We start from the raw sequence: 16,346 nt of genomic DNA on the forward strand, positions 1-16,346 counted from the left end.
AGCTCAATGTAACATTTAGGTTTAGGCTACTACATGATACTCTAATATTCCCTATAACTATCATGAGGTCGCTTGCTACAACCTAGCCTATGAATGAAAGTTTACAACGTAGGTGCACAGGTCGAGAGAAAAATTAGAGTGATCAAGGTGACAGAGGGCCTCCCAAGTGGCACAGCAGTCTAAGGCACTGCATCGCAGTGCAAGCTGTGCCACTAGAGATTCTGGGTTCGAGTCCAGGCTCTGTCGCAGCCGGCCGCAACCAGGAGACCCATGGGGTGACGCACAATTGGCCCAGCGTCGTCTGGGTTAGGGGAGGGTTTGGCTGACAGGGATGTCCTTCTCAAATTGCACACTAGTGACTCCTGTGGCGGGCTGCGTACAGTGCACGCTCATACAGTCAACAGGTGCACAGTGTTTCCTCTGACACATTGGTGCGGCTGGCTTCCGGGATAAGTGGGCATTGTGTCAAGAAGCAGTGCAGCCTGTTTGGGTTGTGTTTTGGGGGACGCACAGCTCTCGACCTTCGCCTGTCCCGAGTCTGTGAGAGAGTTGCAGCGATGAGACAAAACTGTAACTACCAATTGGAGACCACGAAATTGAGGAGAAAAGGGGTAAAAGTAACCAAAAATGTTTTACAAATTTAAAAATCAAGGTGACAGACAGTGACACATTTAGTACGGCCTTGCACACTCTTGCCTGCATCTAGCTGATCTAGGGTGTAATAATTAGTCCAACAGTCGCAAACGAGAGTTTCAATTGGACAAATTCAGGTATGTTTGTCCCCATTTCGTTTCGTTTGTGTCACGCCCTGATCTGTTTCACCTGTCCTTGTGATTGTCTCCACCCCCTCCAGGTGTCGCTAATTTTCTCCTGTGTATTTATCCCTGTGTTTCCTGTTTCTCTGTGACAGTTTGTCTTCTATGTTTCCAAGTCAACCAGCGTTTTTCCCGTTCTCCTGCTTTTTGCATTCTCCTTTTTCTAGTCCTAGCGGGTTTGACCCTTGCCTGTTTCTGGACTTTGTACCCACCTGCCTGACCATTCTGCCTGCCTTGACCACGAGCCTGTCTGCCACTCTGTACCTCCTGGACTCTGATCTGGTTTTGACCTTTTGCCTGTGCACAACCATTCTCTTGCCTACCCCTTTGAATTAATAAACATTGTAAGACTCCAACCATCTGCCTCCTGTGTCTGGATCTGGGTCTCGCCTTGTGCCTTGATAGTTTGCTTCTCTGTAAGAAACGTTTTTAAACAGAATCGGCAGAATGAACACACCCCTGATCATACGCAAACACAGGCCACTTTCGTAGCAGCCACATACAAACAGCACTCTCCTCTCACATTTTCCCTTCGCTTGTGGACTTCAGAGCACAACACATGTGCCTGGGGCCAGGCAAAAAAAACTTTCCAAGCCAAACCTTCATATCGTAACCGCTAACCACTACACACAGCCTATGTCGTTGGCACCATATTAGCTAACAACGCTAGTAATGTCATAATCAACATAGGTACTATAACTAACGCATTACTAAACCCGGTACAATGATTCAGTACAGGGTGGCAATAAATTAATAAAACCAAAAGCTTACCTTGACTTGGGAGAGTTCCAGTGTTTGGATAGCCATAGCCAGCTAGCTAACATAGCATCCCTCTCTGTTTCAACCAGGTGTTTGAGTTGGCTAAACTAGCAATCTGTATTCGCTAGCTAAGTGAAAAAGAATACAACTAAATATCTCTCTCTCGCTCTCTTGCTTCTCCATTGTAAAACAAATTAATTTGTTCAAAACTGTTCAACTATTGACTTTCTCTCATTAAGTCAACTACTCACCACATTTTATACACTGCAGTGCTAGCTAGATGTAGCTTATGCTTTCAGTACTAGATTCATTCTCTGATCCTTTGATTAGGTGGACAACATGTCAGTTCAATCTGCAAGAGCTCTGATAGGTTGGAGGACGTCCTCCGGAAGTTGTCATAATTACTGTGTAAGTCTATGGAAGGGGGTGAAAACCAGGTTTTCTGTTGACGTCAATGCACGCAGAGGAGGATGGAAACTAGCTGTCCTCCGGCTACACCATGGTGCTACCCTACAGAGTGCTGTTGAGGCTACTGTAGACCTTCATTGCAAAATAGTGTTTTTACTCAATAATTTGATGACATGAATATATTTGGTATAGTTTTATCTAAAAGGGATACATTTCTGAATGTTTCACTTTTTATTTTTAAGAAATTCCCTGAGGGGGATGGTCCTCCCCTTCCTCCTCTGAGGAGCCTCCACTGGGCTCAATTACAATAACCTTCCCAGTAGGGCCCTCACTATATATCCTAAGTGGGCATCACACGAAAGACAGAAAAGTCTTGAAAAGAAAAGGTGCTGTGTGTGGCTTACTTTCAGACTAGCACTCAGAATTCTGCACAGTAGGGGTGTCAATGACTTCTGTCACACCATCTGCCTCCCTCTCTTTCTCACTCACTCGTTCTTGCTTTCTCTCTCTTACTTTCTCTCCCCCTCTCTGGGAAAACATTCAGTCATAACAACACTCAGACCTTACAGATATCAGTGAAAATCATTTGTTGCAGCTTGAGTGAAAACATACAGCAATCATATCGTGGTTTGCCATGGAAATTCTTTTTTGAAGAGATAACGATGTGCGCATTGAAGTGCTAAATGTCACATAAAACAGTTCTCGGCAGGTGTCTGTTGTCTTGGGCAATACAGTGCTGTATTTCTCTTTTAAAATGTATTGGGCAATACAGTACTGTAACTCTCTTTTAAAAGGTCTTGGGCAATACAGTATTGTATTTATTTTTTTAAAGAAAACAACAGCTTGCGTCACTAAATGTATCATCACAAAGACCTGAGTGAAAAACGGTTGTAAACGCTTATCTTCTCATTAATTGGATTTAAGAGCTCTATTTTGTTACTGGGTGTGTGCAATTGTAACAAAAACACATTAGGGGAGAAGAAGGTGCATGCCAGATGCTTTGTCAATCTGAACTTTGCTTGGAGGGGTTGAGATCTTACCGGATAAGAGAGAAGGAGCGAGAAAGAGAAAGGGAAGGGTGGGGGTGTCAACATACAGTATAATATACTGTTAAATGCTTGCTCATTAATCTATTCCTGTTGATGACTTTAGTTTAGACTACATTAGTACAGTAAAAGACAAACTCTCTGTGTCACAAAGTAAAGAGGTATTGATATGAACAAGCTACAGATAAGCTTCCTGATAACCCTCAACATTTGTACACTATTCAGCAACAAAAATAGATTAAAAAGTATTAACAATTGAAAAAATAAATTCACTGGTTTAGATTTGCTGGTTTAGATGTTTACCCAATGTGTTGGTATTGCAAAGCCAACTGTGGTCATATGAGGCACGGCGCTTACAATGCCAATGGTTGTGGGTTTGATTACCACTGGGGCCACCCATACAAAAATGTATCGTGGCAGACGGCAGGGAGAGGTGAGGGGAGTGGTTATTGAGGGGAGATATCATACAGCCCGCTGGCTCCAGCCCCAAGCCTTATATGGTCTTCCTGCCCCAACGAGGCAAGACTGTGGTTTGTTAAGCCAGGGAGTGCTTGGGGATAAAGGAGGAAGCAGCCTGCACAAAGGGGCAGAGTAGGAGAGAACCAATAGCGTTATGAAGAGTGGGAGAAGCGAGAACAATATCTGTGTGATTACTTGTTGTGACCTGGACTGTCGGACTACTCCCCCTTGTGTACCGGACCGGATTGGCTGAGGACCCGATTGTGAGGATTACCCCTGGAAAACGTAAAGGACAACAAGAACGGCTTGTGGGCTGTGAGGTGATTGGTGAATTCCCCCTTCTTTCCCCGTGTACCGAAATCCTTAATAAACTCCCCCATTTGCGTTCTATTTATGCTACTGGTGCATGTTTTGGTATTGAACTTGGTGACGTGGAAACCCCACACCCTTGAGCCTGCTACATATGGTGGAGAATACGGGCAACCCAAACCAACCTCAATAACTAAACAGACACAGAGCACAATGGAAGCATTGGTGAGACAGCTGGTGGAGGCGAACATAGAACAGCAGGCTATGCATCGGGAGCTGCTGGAAGAACAGCATCAGCAGACCAGTCTCCTGCGAGCTGAACTCAGCCAGCTGAAAGACGCGCAGGCCGGCTAGCGGCAGGCGCAGCAGTCTCTCATCCCAAACCTAGTAGGTTTATATTGAAGCTGACAGAGGCTGACGACATCAAGGCTTACCTACAAGCCTTCAAAAGGACGGTGGCTAGGGAGAAATGGCCGCATGAGAAATGGGCCAGCCTGCTAGCACCCTTCCTATCAGGCGCAGCAAAGAAGACCTACCCAGGATCTGACGATTGGCCAGGCGACGCATTACGAGGTGCTGATTAACAGGGCACAAAGATTCCATGATTGGACGTATGATCTTACAGCATCCCCCGATCACAAATGCATGATCTAATTAGGCTGGCCAAGAACTGGCTAACTGCTGAACCTATGACGCTCATGACCATCGAGAAAGTGGTCATAGATAAATGTATACGGTCTCTCCCATTCAAAGCTAAAAGGTTAGCCAGCCAAGCTAACTCGCTAAGTGCAGATCAGCTGGTGGAACTGGTGGAAGGACAACAGGTGGCTTTGGAGGTCCTGTGCAGCAGACAACCATGGAAGGCGGAACCTTCCACTCGCCCGAAGGAGCAAAAAAGGAAGGAGGACCACGCCGGGACCCCAGCCAAGGATGGGGGGACACCAACAGTCAGCTACCTGAGATGATGCCCCTTCCTGAACCTGGACAGCAGGAATTGCTACAAGTGTGGGGAGCCGGGACACAACGCCTAGAACTGTCCAGACCGCAATGTCTCGATGCTTTTGGCCTCAGCCAGTGAGGTAGCCACCGAGCTTCCCTGCGGCTTACTGTTGGCATGCTGGGCTGAGGAGAGTGGTACTTCCCCTGTCACCCTGGTAAGAACCAACGGAAAGGGCACCACGGCACTTTTGGACTCCGGGAGTATGGTGACCCTGACTGACTTCGCCCAGTCCCAGAATTTGACTGACACCGTGGCCATCACGTGCATACACAGTGAGGCCAAGGACAACCCTACTACACTCCTCCACCTACAGACCACAAAGGGACAACAGACGGGAACAGTGGGAGTCATCCCAAACTTGCCTGTGTCGGTCCTTAGCGGAAGGGATTTCCCGACGTTACGCTAACTGTGAACCAGTATGTCTGGAGATGTGGGGAACCAGAAGGGAGGAGGAAGTCGGAGAGGTGGGAGGGGCACCAGAAGGAGGGATTCCAGGTAGTGGGCCCCCAGGCATCAACCGATCCCCTCTTGGAGGGGGACTCTGAAGCCAGACTGGCGGGAGAGGTGGCGAGTCTGAAAGACATGTTCCCAATGGACCATGAGGTGGCACCAGAGCCCGCCTCTCTAGCGGGCCAGTTCGGGACGGCCCAACTGGAGGATCCCAACTTGGCCAGCGCTCTCCAGCAGGTGACCATAGTGGACAGAAATCCCGTGGAGGGGGTAAGTCAAATAACCTACCCTCTTTGCTCTATAAAGAACAAGTTGCTATATCAGGTTGTGAAGAAGAATGACGAATGTCTGGAGTTGTTGTTGGTGCCCCGTCCCTTTGTACCATCTGTCCTACAGTTAGCGCACTCCCACCTTCTTGGGGCTCACCTAGGGGTGGAGAAGACCCTAGACAGGTATAAGGTACACTTTCACTGGCCATGAGTGAAGAAAGCAGTGGAGGAACACTGCCGCAGTTGCCCAGAGTGCTAACAGGTGGCTCCAAAAACCCATTTTCGCAGTCCCATAATTCCCCTACCCATTATTTCAGTTCCTTTTAGCAGGATTGCAATGGACCTGGTGGGACCTCTACCCAAGAGTAACAGAGGGCACCAATACATTCTGGTGATCTTGGATTATGCCACCAGGTACCCGGAAGCCATTCCCCTACGCACCATGATGGCCACCAAGGAAATCGCATGTGAGTTGGTTATGCTGTTCTCCCGAGTAGGCATTCCCGATGAGATATTGACCGACCAGGGCACCCAGTTCATGTCAGGAATCATGAAGGATCTATGCAAGCTAATGAGAAAAACCCAGTTGTGCACCGCAGTGTATCACCCTCAGACCGATGGATTGGTGGAAAGATTCAATCCAACCCTGAAGCAGATGATAAAGAAGGTGATGGAGGCTGACGGAAAGAATTGGGCCCAGCTGCTACCCTACCTGATGTTCTCGATCCGAGAAGTGCCCCAAGCTTCAAAAGGATTCTCTCCCTTCAAACTCCTGTATGGGAGACGATGCCTGGGACTGCTGGACATGGCTAAAGAAGTCTGGGAACAGCAACCATTGCCCCACCGGACCTTGGTGGAACACGTGGGAGATATGAGAGATAGGATGGCAACCCTGTGGCCACGGGTACAGGAACACATGCTAGAGGCCCAGGAGGCCCAAGCGCAGGTGTACAACAGAGGGGCACAACGAAGGGACTTTCAGCCAGGAAAAAAGTGTTGGTGTTGAAGTTTTTGGCCCGGTGGAACGGACCATGCGAAGTCATTGAGAAGGTGGGTGAAGTTAACTATAGGGTCAGACACCCAGGACGTAGGCATCTGACCCAGATTTACCATGTGAACCTGCTAAAGAAATGGAATGCACGTGATATACTCTACTCTATTTCCCCGAAGAAGGCTAACACAGAGACCGAGCCGGCGGCGGTGACAATGCAGCTGAGCCAAACCCAGAAGCAGGAGCTGAGGGATTTGGTCAACCGAAACTAGGATTTATTTTTCAGTGAACCAGGACACAACAATTTGGTACAGCACCGCATCATCACCAAACCCAGGAAAAAGGTGAAGTTGAGACCCTACTCAAGGAGAAAGGCTGTCAGGACAGAGGTAAAAATGATGTTGGAAGCTGATCTAATAGAAGAATCGTATAGTGAGTGGTTTAGCTCCGATTCTGTTATGATTTTAGAAAAGTAAAGGAAATCTCAATAAATCGACTCCTACCCCATGCCCCGTATTTGATTAACCTCTCTAGGCTAGGCGGGACGAATTCGTCCCACCTACGTAACAGCCACGGCTATCCTGTGGCGCGATTTTCAAAACCTTAAAAATCCTATTACTTCAATTTCTCAAACATATGACTATTTTACAGCCATTTAAAGATAAGACTCTCGTTAATCTAACCACACTGTCCGATTTCAAAAAGGCTTTACAACGAAAGCAAAACATTAGATTATGTCAGCAGAGTACCAAGCCAGAAATAATCAGACACCCATTTTTCAAGCCAGCATATAATGTCACCAAAACCCAGAAGACAGCTAAATGCAGCACTCACCTTTGATGATCTTCATCAGATGACAACCCTAGGACATTATGTTATACAATACATGCATGTTTTGTTCAATCAAGTTCATATTTATATCAAAAACCAGCTTTTTACATTAGCATGTGACGTTCAGAACTAGCATACCCCCCGCAAACTTCCGGGGAATTCGCTAACATTTTACTAAATTACTCACGATAAACGTTCACAAAAAGCATAACAATTATTTTAAGAATTATAGATACAGACCTCCTCTATGCACTCGATATGTCCGATTTTAAAATAGCTTTTTGGTAAAAGCACATTTTGCAATATTCTAAGTACATAGCCCAGGCATCACGGGCTCGCTATTTAGACACCCGGCAAGTTTAGCACTCACCATAATCATATTTACTATTATAAAAATTTCATTACCTTTTGTTGTCTTCGTCAGAATACACACCCAGGACAGCTACTTCAATAACAAATGTTGGTTTGGTCCAAAATAATCCATCGTTATATCCGAATAGCGGCGTTTTGTTCGTGCGTTCCAGACACTATCCGAAATAGTAAAGAAGTGTCACGCGCTTGGCGCAATTCGTGACAATAAAATTCTAAGTATTCCATGACCGTACTTCGAAGCATGTCAACCGCTGTTTAAAATCAATTTTTACGACATTTTTCTCGTAGAAAAGCGATAATATTCCGACAGGGAATCTCCTTTTCGGCAAACAGAGGAAAAAATCCCAAAGGCGGGGGCGGTCGGGGTCACGCGCATAAGCTAGTGTCTCTTGATGGGCCACTTGAGAAAGGCGATAATGTGTTTCAGCCTGGGGCTGGAATGACGACATTCTGTTTTTTCCCGGGCTCTGAGCGCCTATGGACGACGTGGGAAGTGTCACGTTAGAGCAGAGATCCTTAGTAAATGATAGAGATGGAAAAGAAGTTCAACAAATGGTCAGACAGGCCACTTCCTGTAAAGGAATCTCTCAGGTTTTGACCTGCCATTTGAGTTCTGTTATACTCACAGACACCATTCAAACAGTTTTAGAAAATTTAGGGTGTTTTCTATCCATATGTAATAAGTATATGCATATTCTAGTTACTGAGTAGGAGTGGTAACCAGATTAAATCGGGTATGTTTTTTATCCAGCCGTGTCAATGCTGCCCCCTAGCCCTAACAGGTTAATTAATCGAACGGCTAGGGGCCGCCCGATTTATCAGCACGCTCGACCTGACAAAGGATTATTGGCAGGTGGCCTTAGCTGTCGAGGCACTGGAGAAAACTGCTTTCGCCACCCCGGACGGTCTGTTCCATTACAAGAAGCTTCCCTTTGGACTGCACAGGACCCCGGCCACCTTCCAGAGGTTGATGGACCGCATTCTTCGACCCCATCGGAAGTTCGCAGCGGCATACATCGACGATATTGTGATCCATGGGTGAGCGTGGTAGTGCAGGTCCTACGGGATGTGGGGCTAACAGCAAACCCCCAAAAATGTTGGCTCGGCCTGTGGGAGGCTGAGTACCTAGGGTACACGATCGGGAGGGGATGTGTCAAACCCCAGGTGAAGAAAGTGGAGGTGATTCGGGACTGTCCCCGCGCCCCCACCAAAAAGCAGGTACCCACATTTGTGGGGTTGACTAGTTACTACCGGAGATTTATTCTCCACTTTGCCTCCCTAGCCAGCCCCCTGACAGATCTGACCAGGAGCCATCTGCCCACCTAGGTGACGTGGACCGAGGAGATGGAGAAAGCCTTCCAGGACCTAAAGAGAGCACTGTGTTCTGGACCTGTGCTGGTGACACTGGACTTCTCCAAACCAGTGGTGGTACAGACCGATGCGTCCAAAACAGGGGTGGGTGTCGTCCTATCACAGATACAAGAAAGTGAGGAACACCCAGTCATGTACATTAGGCCAGAAGCTGTTGCCGTGGGATCAAAGATATTCCACGATGGAGAAAGAATGTCTAGTGATCAAGTGGGCGCTGGAAACGCTGAAGTAATAGTTATTGGGACGGCACTTCACCATCGTAACGGATTATGCACCACTGGTTTGGATGTCATGGAATAAGGACAGTAACGCCCGGGTCACCCGATGGTTCCTATCCTTACAGCCCTTTGCTTTCTGTCGTCCACAGATCAGGTGCAGCCCATGGAAATGCCGATGCCCTCTCCAGGAGGGATGCTCTCGGGAGAGGTGAGGGGATTGGTTATTGAGGGGAGATATCTTACAGCCACTGGCTCCACCCCCAAGCCTTATATGGTCTTCCTGTCGCAATGAGGCAAGGCTGTGGTTTGTTAAGCCAGGGAGTGCTTGGGGATAAAGGAGGAAGCAGCCTACACAGAGGGGCAGAGTAGGAGAGAACCAAGAACGTTATGAAGAGGGGGAGAAGCGAGAACAATATCTGTGTGATTACCCATTGTGACCTGGACTGTCGGACTACTCCCCCTTGTGTACCGGACCGTATTGACTGAGGACCCGAGTGTGAGGATTAAACCTGGAAAACGTAAAGGACAACAAGAACGGCTTGTGGACTGTGAGATGATTGGTGAATTCCCCCTTCTTTCCCCGTGTGCCGATATCCTTGATAAACTCCCCATTTGCATTCTATTTGTGCTACTGGTGCATGTTTTGGTATTGAACTTGGAAACTTGGTGATTTGGAAACCCCACACCCTTGAGCCTGCTACAGTATGCACACATGGCTGTAAATTGCATTGGATTAAGTGTCTGCTAATTATTATTAACTGTATGGCCAGACTGATGCAGTGTGTGTGTGTGTGTGTGTGTGTGTGTGTGTGTGTGTGTGTGTGTGTGTGTGTGTGTGTGTGTGTGTGTGTGTGTGTGTGTGTGTGTGTGTGTGTGTGTGTGTGTGTGTGTATACCAAATATGTGTAAAAAGAAACTCTTGGTCCAACTTTCTCTGCCTTTCTACTCTTTTTGAAAGTCAACATTTTTATCCTCAATTTCTTTTTCATCTGTCAATCATGACTTTCCTCAATTTGCATGTGTGATTTGAAAGTACAACATGTTGTGTTTTGCCCATGTCCTGTTGCTAAAAAAATCACAAAACATGTTAAACGTTACAATTGTTTGATGCAGGGGTCATCTTTGATATCAACAATTTAGAAGAATTTGACAAAGCAAAATAGTCCTTTCCCTGGCCACAGTTCCATGCCTGAGAAAACATCATTAGCTAAACTGAAAACACATTTTGATCAGTTTGAAATGTCCCTTTGACAGCAGTAGCCTAGTTATAGGCTTTGACAGCAAGATAATTAGGCTACTCAAAATAAGGTCAATGAACCAAAGCAGTTTCACAGAACACTAAAAAGTGTCTTAGTAGTTTTCCAATAACAAATAGCTCATGAAGCACGGCTGTGTGTGTTTCTCATAGTTGAGCCAGCTGAATGGACGCCTTTTGTCCTGCTGGCAGACCCACTCTGCACTGACTTCTTGTTTACTGGCTGGGGCTCTGAGGGGATTTCCTCTGTGTGGGGAAAAATTAACCACCAAACCTACACCATCATAGAGGCTTTTTATCAAAACTGTGTTGAAGTATTGTCAATGTGGCAAATACCTTATTAGTAGGCACACACACACACCATGACATGATTTTTTGGGATGAGTCTTGGGTACCGTGAGTGTGCAGATGGCTGATGAGGCCTATCTGAGCCCGGGACACTCTTTGGCACACTGACATGATATCTTGGTAACAGTGTCCTGAGGAACCACTCTGTTGATACGGGTCTTGTGCTCAGGGGTGTCAATTGGGTATGGCACAGTATGGCATACCCTAGCTCAACACTAACAATTAAAAATAGACTACTAAAATAATGTATATCCCGATTAAAAGGCTAATGCAGCAACCATAGCCATGGGAAGATGTTTGGGGGTGGGGGTGCTGTGATTTTTTTATTAACCCTTACAAAAAAAGTTTGCAGTTCTGAAACTGCAGTAAAAGTGTCGTAACTGCAGTCGACTGTGGTATTTTGGGCGCAATAATTGCAGTTCAACTGCAGTGTACTGCAGTTGAACTGCAGTTATACTGTCACACCCTGATCTGTTTCACCTGTCTTTGTGATTGTCTCCACCCCCCTCCAGGTGTCACCCATCTTCCCCAGTATCCCTGTGTATTCATACCTGTGTTCTCGGTTTGTCGGTTGCCAGTTCGTTTTGTTTCGTCAAGCCTACCACCGGTCTCCCTCTGTTCCTGTCTCTCGATTGTTCCTGTTTTCTAGTTTTCCCGGTTTTGACCTTTTCTGCCTGCCTTGACCCTGCCTGCCGTCCTGTACCTTTGCCCCACCTATTTGGATTACTGACCCCTGCCTGCCCTTGACCTGTCTTTTCCCTGCCCCTGTTGGATTAATAAACTGTTGTTACTTCGACGTTGTCTGCATTTGGGTCTTACCTGAACGTGATATATACTGCACTCTAACTGCATTCTTTTATCATATGGGTATTTTCAGATTTTTCAGGGGGTGCTGCAGCACCCCTACTTCCCGTGGCTATGGAAGCAACCCAGCTGGCTTTAGGACTATGGACTGGGCATCCACACAGCTCTGCAGAGAACAGCACAAATTTTCTCTCAAAACTGTGGAGGAGATAGATGGCTAGATAACTGCTGTTTGACTTGACATCAAACTAAACTAGAGTTTTTGATCCCGGTACTGAGCTAGTGAGTAGCAGCTTATAGCTAGCTGTCTGACGTGTTTGTAGAATGTAAAGTCCGCTATTGACTGGGGTGAAGGAAGTTACAGCAGCCAAGGTGATAATGGCTGAAATCAATTTTGGTTGTTTATTTGCTATTCTTTAAATTGCATTTTAGAGTATTTAAATGAAGTAAAAATGCAGTTAAATGAGCTTCAACTTGATAAAAATTCAGAGTCACTTTGCTATGCCCTAGGTTTACCTGAAATGACGCCCCTGCTTGCGTTGCTGTCTCTTTACGATCAAGAAAGAAGAGCTAATGGTTTGCTATAATGCATATTGTAAGTAATTACCTGACTTAACTCAAGACTATAGCTGTGTTTGAATACCCATACTAACACACTGTATACTACATACTTAATGTGTAAATACTATATTCTATTAGTAAATGTTTGTATACTGTAAACAAACGGTATCCTTTCAGGGGAAATAGAGGAATCCAGGAGAAAGAGAGCGCTTGTTTGAAATGGAAAAGCGCTGTGGTAGCTATTGATAAAGAAGAACATCAAGACGAACCAGCTGCTTTACAAGTGGGATGCACTGTTGAGTGCTACATCCCGAGGGGTTTGTGCTGATTGTACGGAGATTGTGACAGCCAGTTAAATGGCATCCCTTGACAAGGCAAGAACAAGATGTATGTCAGGAGAAGTACAGTATTATCATAAGGAGAGTTATACTTGGAATACGGGAGGCGCAACGGTCCCAGCCGAATCCTGAGGGGGGGGGGGGGGGCCAGATAGCCGGATGGGAAAAAGAGAGGCAGAGGAGGTCTAAGAGACAGAGGGAGGAAGAGGGTGAGCTTGAGTCGGTTAAAAATGTCAGGGGGAAAAGGAGATGGTTTGTTAAAGAAAAATGGTAGAAAGTGTAAGCAGAGTCAGTTGAAGACAGGAGGAGAAATGGAAGTGAATGAGGGCAAAGTATCGAAGGTGGTAGGTGTGGTGACTTGAACCGAGGGTTAGGATAAAGATAAGTCTGACAGTAGGAGTGAAGTTTTTGGAAAAAGTGGACCCTTGCCTTTTGGCTGATCCATTTGAGGTTTCAGGGTGAAAACAGAGTTAGGTGTTGTGGAATCAGTGAGGGTAACCAGAAGTGAGTGGTCTTGTGATAATTATGTGTTTCTGCTGGTCAGAGGGAGCAGACACTCCATGTTAAACGAATGGGGGCAAGAGATGTGAATTGTTTTGCTCTCAAGAAAAGGGCACCATTGAAAGGAGTGATTACTGGGGTAGCGGTAAATGTGATAGCTGGTCAACTGAAGAGGAAGATTCCCGGTGTTTGTGATGATCATTGCTTGGTGTGACGCAGACAGGGTGGTGTGAGTGGAGAAACAGAAAAGTCATTGTCTGTTCTGAATTTTGATTTTGATGTTGAGTCTTTGCCCGACCAGGTGATGTTAAACTGTTGAGGACAGACGTTCCGCTAGCGGAACCCCGTTCCGCCTGCGGAACCCCTAGCCAACAGCCAATGGCATCGCACGGCGCGAAATACAAAACCAACTAAAATACCAAAATTCTATTTTCTCAAACAATCAACTATTTCACACCATTTTAAAGATAAGACTCTCGTTAATCTAACCACATTGTCCGATTTCAAAAATGCTTTACAGCGAAAGCAAAACATTAGATTATGTTAGGAGAGTACATAGACACAAATAATCACACAGCCATTTTCCAAGCAAGCATATATGTCACATAAACCCAAACCACAGCTAAATGCAGCACTAACCTTTGATGATCTTCATCAGATGACACTCCTAGGACATTATGTTATACAATACATGCATGTTTTGTTCAATCAAGGTCATATTTATATCAAAAAACTGCTTTTTACATTAGCATGTGATGTTCAGAACTAGCATACCCACCGAAAACTTCCGGTGAATTTACTAAATTACTCATGATAAACGTTGACAAAATACATAACAATTACTTTAAGAATTATAGATACAGAACTCCTTTATGCAATCGCTATGTCCGATTTTAAAATAGCTTTTCGGCGAAAGCACATTTTGCAATATTCTGAGTACATAGCTCGGCCATCACGGCTAGCTATTTTGACATCCGCCAACTTCGGGGTCACCTAAACTCAGAATTACTATTAGAAAAATTGGATTACCTTTGCTGTTCTTCGTCAGAATGCACTCCCAGGACTTCTACTTCAACAACAAATGTTGTTTTGGTTCCAAATAATCCATAGTTATATCCAAATACCTCTGTTTTGTTCGTGCGTTCAGGTCACTATCCGAAGGGTAACACGCGAGCGCATTTCGTGACAAAAAAAATTCAAAATATTCCATTACCGTACTTAGAAGCATGTCAAACGCTGTTTAAAATCAATTTTTACGCAATTTTTCTCGTAAAATAGCGATAATATTCCAACCGGGCAATGTTGTATTCATTCAAAGAGAAAAAGAAAAACATGGCGAGTTCTCATGACCGCGCATCTCCAGTCTCACTGTCCCCAGGCTGACCACTTACAAACTCTGCTGCTGTACTTTGCCCAGAGACAGCAGACACCCCATTCCACTTTCTGGCGGCTTTAGAGAGCCAATGGAAGCCTTAGAAAGTGTCACGTTACAGCACAGACGCTGTAATTTCGATAGAGATGTAACAGAAGGACAACAAATTATCAGACAGGGCACTTCCTGCACGGAATCTTCTCAGGTTTTGGCCTGCCATATGAGTTCTGTTATACTCACAGACACCATTCAAACAGTTTTAGAAACTTTAGAGTGTTTTCTATCCAAATCTACTAATTATATGCATATTCTAGTTTCTGGGCAGGAGTAGTAACCAGATTAAATCGGGTACGTTTTTTATCCGGCCGTGAAAATACTGCCCCCTATCCCAAAGAAGTTAAGTTATATAAGTTATCCTGTACGAGCTTTTGTGCCGACTACATTACGTTGTTACAGGTGTCAAGCTTATGGGCATGTGGCAGCAGTGTGTAGGAGGAAGGTTCCTAGGTGTGAGAAGTGTGCAGAAGGGCATGAGAGAAAGGAATGGGTAGCCCATGGGGCTGGGGATCAGAAATGTCCAGTGCGAGAGAGAGGCAGGTTAAGGTTTCCAGGGTTAGAGTATTGCAGATGTGGTCATATGCTGAGGCAGTTAAGAAAGTAGAGGTAGATGGGTCAAGGGGGAGGGATCTTGAGAGGAGTGGTGTGAGTAGTAGATTTGTACCAGTACAGAGGGATAAACCAACAAGTGATATATGTTTCAGTAAGATTGGAGTTTTGGCATTTATAGTAATGGTTATCAACTGTACTGCAGGGATGGAACGTAAATCGCAGAAAATAGAGTTTGTTGTGGCAGCTGCAGAGAGGTATTTGGGTGTGCAAGACTTGACATCAGAAGGTGTGTTAAGTGGTGGTGTCCCATACTTTGGCTGAAATAGGACTAAATAGATTTAAATAGTGGAGTATAGTATTTACATAAGGGGGTTATATTCCAGTCTAGTAGGTGGCGGTAATGCAACATTTATTGGATGCCAACCGCAGCTGAACCTCATCGTAGAAGAAGGTATCCTTTCAGTTGAGCGTACTAGCGCTTCGCCTGTCTACCGGAAGTCGATGCTGTTGCTATGCAACCTCTTGCTAGCTTGTTAGCATAACAAATGACTAGCTAGACATTTACGATTTTGGGTGTTTCATGATTTCAATCTGGAGTGCCTGAGTGCGCTCTGGGCTTTCGTAAATCCAGAGCGTTGTCATATTGTTCATTTGTAAATTCAGAGCGTTTCGCTCTCGGAGCACACACACTGGACACTCTGGCCAAGGAGTAGGGTTGATCCGAGCGTTCTGAACTCACAATGGCAGTCAAGCACCCAAGCTAACTGGCTAGCTACTTCCAGACACAAATGAGAGAGCACCTCTCTGACCATTTTACTGTTTTCATGTTATGCAGATCATTGTGTGCTAAGTGTACTGCTGGCAACAAATTAATTACGCTTTTTTTGGCCAATGTTTATTCACACCAGCCATATCCAATGAGTGTTGAGCGTTTGTAAATGCATCAGTTATTCTGCGATCAAGCACACAGACAAGACAAGAGTGCTCTGAAATTGGAGTAGATAGCCAGAATTAACGATGCCCATTGAGAACGCACAACGACTATAGCACTTAGCTAAAAATGCCGTGAATAATCAAGCCAATAAACGTTGGGTAGTTAGTTAGATAGCATATAGTTAATATACGGCCTGGCAAGTTCGATGTAGCAGCCAACTAACATTAGGACGGTAATTAGCTAACATACCGGTACATACTGCTGTAATGATATGCTATATGGTTCGTAAGGATAGCATAGCTAGCCAACATAACATGTAAGGTAACT

Source organism: Salmo salar, chromosome 06 (assembly GCF_965601325.2).
Source record: "Salmo salar chromosome 06, fSalSal1, whole genome shotgun sequence".
Lineage (NCBI taxonomy): Eukaryota > Metazoa > Chordata > Actinopteri > Salmoniformes > Salmonidae > Salmo > Salmo salar.